Raw genomic sequence first — 5525 nt, 5'->3', positions numbered from 1 at the left:
AGGACTATCTCATGTCTTTCCTGAGCATGTGCTTATTGCTGTGCATATTGCTGTAAATGCACATAGCTCTAGGCATATGAATAGGCTTCTTGATTCCTGGAATATGTCACAGCTTTTCAAAATCCCTATGGACATCTTATTCTCCAGCTTTTCCTTTGATGTTATTTAATTAGTTTATTGCTTGTCCCAACTGTTGCCTACTGCTTCTAACAGCTCCAATGCTACACAATTTTATTTCTAGGTTTTTTTTTTTTCAACAAAAATTTGGGGAAAGGATTCCTGCCTCCCAATGAATGAGGTCTAAGCAAAGTAAAATAAAGGCAGATTTATGAAAGTGGGTTCTTCTAGAGAAACAAGAGGCTGATAACATAATTATATTTCTCTCTGAAGATGCTTTGTTTTTTTGTACTAGTATTGAATCCAGGGGTGCTTTGTTACTGAGTTACATCCCCAATCCTTTTTATTTTTTAATTTGAGACAGGGTCTCACTAAGTTGCTGAGGCTGAGGCTGATATTGAACTTGCAATCCTTCTGCCTCAGCCTCAAGTTGCTGGGATTACAGGTATGTGCCACAGTGTACATCTCTTGAATTTGCTTTGAAGGAACTTTAACTCCATATTTCCTTCACCTACATATGATAGGGTGCTTGTTTTCATATTGATTATAGATTATTGGTTTGCAAGTCTATAACTGAGCCATTGTAAGGAGATGGGAATGGGGCAAATTTTAAAATTATAAAATTCACTGTTTAGTAACATTTATCTGTTTTTCTTGAATAAATTATCTTAAGATAATTTATTATCTTGGGTTAATTTCTATGATTCTACAAAAATTGATCTTGGCATTTTTTTTCTTTGCCAGTATTCATTCACATTTATTTTATAGATAAGTATCTTTTCAGATCAATTAGGTTCCAATAAACCTGATGCTTTTAATTCAATCTCTAAATGCATTGTATCATTGATATCAGTAGTATTATAAGCTTAAAACTTTCCCTTTCATTTTCTAAGAATCATCTATGTTCTGCAGTAGCTAAATCAGAAAATTAAATAGGGATGTGCTATAAATGCTTATCCCTGAATTTCTTCAAGGCTTTAGAGAGATAGTACTGAAATGGACAAGGCATTGCATTTGATGTATTCTTGATGAAGTTTGAATGCTAAAAGGGCATTTATTTGTTTATTTATTTTCTTACTTTAATGGTCATTACTCCATGTATCCTAAATTATTGTGCAATTTTTTTTTCATTTCCTGAGGATACATATTGCAATGAAACACTGAGGAACTGAGGGAAATAAACATGTAGTATCTTCAGATCCCAGTGGGCTTATGATGAGGGAGTTTTGGGTCAATGATCCAGCTGGTTTTTGATCCCTTCAATTCTCCTCTCTGACAAGAAGACTACAGTCGTATTCTGGTTTCCTAGGAATTAATTATAAGAATCAATGTCTAGTAATCTCTGAAAGGTTTGGGTATTTCTCTTTCTCCAATGCTTAATTAGCCTTAAAAAGTTTTAGTAGTCTCATTTAGGAACACCAAGAGGGTTGATAACCATTTAAGTTGAGATGTTAAGATGGAGTTCTCCATCAAGCATATATGGTTTCATTACTGACTTTGGATAGATTAGAAAACAGCACTCAGTCCTCATGATACTCTATTGCCTTCTGCCAGAAACTCATCATAACATTGAGTGCTGCCCTCTGAAGTTGTGCAATGCACAAATCTGGCTATCTCTGTGTGGTAATCCTGCTGACGTCCCTTATATCCAATGAGTTCTTGTTCTATGAACAGACACAGTCCTCTTTACATTGGAAGCATAAATCAGACTCTTGTTCTCAATGCACTGAATGTCTGTTACACAAATAAAGTTGAACATTATTAGAATGTTCAAATATTTTGATCCTAGTAATCTCAAGTTAAAAAAATTGGCAGAGTTGAAGAGGCATGATTTTAATAAATGGCAGCAGGGTTTTTTTGGGTACAGAATGGTTTGAACAATAGGGATTTCTGTGAAGTTTCATTCACTATTTTCAGAATCATTTTCTCACTATTGAAATGAGGGAGTCCATTTAATTTAACACATTTTATCAGCATTCCAATCTATAGAGAACCACCACTGTAGTGCTTCAGAGATATTAGCATACTCCTTTCATTGTTTTGATGGAGAGGACATGCCTCCTGCATCTTTTAATAGGATACAATGGAGGGTAGATGATGATTGTCTGGTTCCTATATAATAATCCACTACAGGATTTCTATCTTGTAAAACCCTTACTTGACATAAATTATTTATGTACAACATAGAAGCCAGAAACTAGCTCAGGCCCCCTTTGAGTTTGAATTTCTATCAGTTGACTGAGAAGCAAGAAATTAACTTCAGCTGCTTCACCTTTTATAGTTGAGCCCATAATGTTCAACTTTGTCACTAAATCATTATGCCCACATCACTAAATAAAGCCTGAGGTAAAATTTAGCACTTGTTTGCTCTAGCAGCTTTATATTTTCTAATCCAATTCCATACATCTTGTCCATATTTTGCCAGCTTTAAATAGCAATTAAAATATCCTGTAATCGTTTTGGCAGATGAATTTTTCCTTTCCTCCACTGCCACCATGTGGTTGAGGTAGAGATGTGCTGCTCCGATCTCATGAGGATTTACTGCTCAGATATGTGAGTCTGGTGCAAGACAGTGTCTTAACTGTGAGCTCCCTCAGGCACAGCCTCTGTGGTAGAAAGCACACTCACCCAGTGTCACATCCTTGTTGGGGAAACCTACAGTAAGCAGGGTAAGTTAAAAATGCCTGGCTGCAGCAGCCTGCAACAGGACAACTTTGGTGTGCAATGCTGTCTGTCCTTCTGATTGCTTAGATTTGTTGTCTTGCATTGGAGTTTTTTAAAAAATCAATTATATTTTTTATTTGTTTCATTAGAGTTTGACCTATCCTTCTTCCCAAGACTGTGTCCTTCTGGTTCCCTTCATAAATATTAATCCCTACAGCCTTTCTTTCACCCTAAATTCAGTCTCAGAATGAGCTTCTGGTAAACCCCATCTACAATAATTGGTACTAAGAAGTGGTATGAATTTTGAAAAGCAGGTGGTAAGATGGGTTTTGGAGCTAGTTCACTGTTAGAAGGAATGCATTCAACTTTCATTGGTGGTATATTTCGATGGTCTCTCATGGGGAAGGAAAGCACTGGGGTATGTAATGTGGCAGGTGTTTGAGACAGATGCAGGAAAAGGAAACTGTATGAATAATGGATGTTAAGAGTTTTGTGCCACAGAAAAGATTGAGAACAGGCATCTAAAATCCAGAGAGGCTCTTTAATTGTCCATAAAGAAATTTTTTCTCCTGCATGCAAATATAAGTAAAGATGAGGACAAAACCAAGGATCCAATAGTCAAAGTGATTAAAACTCAAAGATGGTTAACTGTCTCATCAAAACAGGTCTTTTACATCATGTTCAGAACTCTAGATGGGAAAACCACATATCATAGGGGCATAGGAATGGTGGAGATCTTAAAGATCTAAACAATATAGGAATAGGTCCTATCTTATATTTATTTAATTTACCACTTTGGCCCAACAGAAGCCATATGTATTATGGAGGATAACTTTAGACCAATACAAACTGAACCAAGTCCCAGTTGTTCTGTTGAGTATAATATTTACACTGCACTAGATTAGTAGGGCTTCCATCCAAGTCAGAAAAGTGGACTCGAAACAGTTGTCATTGCATGGAGAAAAATACATATTTGTGTTTTTCTCTAGGCTATGTTAACTTTTTCTTCCTTCAGTCATCTCATATTTCAAAGAGGTATGTCATCTGGACATGCCAAAGAACACCACACACTAATATATCACAAGGATGACAGTATGTTGATCAGTGCCATAGATTGAATGTTCATGTCCCTTTCAAAATCATATGTTGAAATCCTAACCCTCAATGTGTTGTTATTAGGACATAAGGCTTTTGGTAGGTGGATAGGTCACCAGAATAGAGCACTTATGGATGGGATTAATGCCATTATAAAAGAGGCCAGAAACCCCTTCCCCACTTTCACCATGTATGTACAAAGTGCTAAGGCAACAGTCTGCAATGTGAAGAGAGCTCTCACCAGAAACGAACTATGCTGGCACCCCGATTTTGGACTTACAGTTTACAGAACTGTAAGAAATGAATTTCTGTTGTTTATAAGCCCAATAGTCTATGGTAATTTGTTATAGAACCCCAAACTAAGACCCTCAGCCAGAATGAGCAAGAGGCAAGTATCATCCAGGAGGTCTTTGAAAGACATGTATCTCAGAAGGTAGGAGATAAACTCTGTGAAGATTCGGGGCTAACATGAAATTTTAGGAGCCCAGTAGCTGGAGTCTCCTGGGACACCCCCTCAAAAGTAAAAGATCAATTATTGAATCTTGGACCTTAAGACAGAGAAAAGAAAGTGCAACATCTGATGTCCCTTCATCAAACCATTGAGAAGATGGGAAGCAGGTCGTTACCAGAGCATGTGTCACTTTGCAGGAGAGATTTCTCTACATTGTCTTTCAGTACAAGGAAGTAATAGCAGAATGACTAGCTTTAAAAAAGGGCAGTTGTGTAGTATATATAGCAAAATAACCTCACTGTGATGTTGAGTGCCAAGAATATTTTAATCCTCATAGTCATCAGTCTCTCTTTCTGATCAATATGCCTTTCTGATTTAGCTTTATTAGTTACCTGAATTGGGCGGAGTGTTAGGGAATAATATGCCTCATTTTAACCTATATAGGATTATTCTTTATAATTTGAGCTGATATTAATGAATTACCATGTGTCTTAGTCAGGGTTCCCCAAGAAACAGAACCAACAGGATATATTTGTAGGAAGAGAGGGAGGGAGGGAGTGAGAGAAAGATATTGAGAGACTGACTGAGGTTAAGGAGTTGGCTTGTGTGATGATTGATGATTGTGGAGTTGTGAAGGCTGGCAAGTACAAAATCCACAGTGAAGGCTGTGGATTAAAAGGTCTGTTGTATCATGTTCAGGACTCTAGATGGGAAACCCACCTGTCACAGGGGAGTAGGGAATGGTGGAGATCAGTGGAGAATTGATGCTGGAGTTGGAGTCTGAGAACAGTGCTGGCAGAAGTCCATCTTCTTCTGGAGAAGGTCAGTCTTTTTCTTGTAAGGCCTTCAACTTATTGCATGAGACCTGCTGTGTTATGAAGGGTAATCTGCTTTACTCAAAGTCTACTTATTTAAATGTTTATCTCATTTAAAAATATCTTTGCACAATACCTAGAATAATGTTTGATCAAATACTTGGGGACCCTGGCCTAGCCAAATTGACAACTAAACCTAACCATCACACTATGAAACCTAGCTGCCTTCTTTAGTTTGGTTGACTCCTTCATTTTATAGATGAGAAAACATTGAGATGAAGTGACCTGCACCAGACTAGGTTACAGGCTGGCACCCTCAGCTTTTCCCAAGATACCACAGTCCATGGATTCCCATGTGAGAATGCTGGAATGTCAACATGTTC

The sequence above is a fragment of the Urocitellus parryii genome, chromosome 4 (assembly GCF_045843805.1).
Source record: "Urocitellus parryii isolate mUroPar1 chromosome 4, mUroPar1.hap1, whole genome shotgun sequence".
NCBI classification, from domain to species: Eukaryota; Metazoa; Chordata; class Mammalia; order Rodentia; family Sciuridae; genus Urocitellus; species Urocitellus parryii.
Note: the sequence above shows the minus strand (reverse complement) of the source record.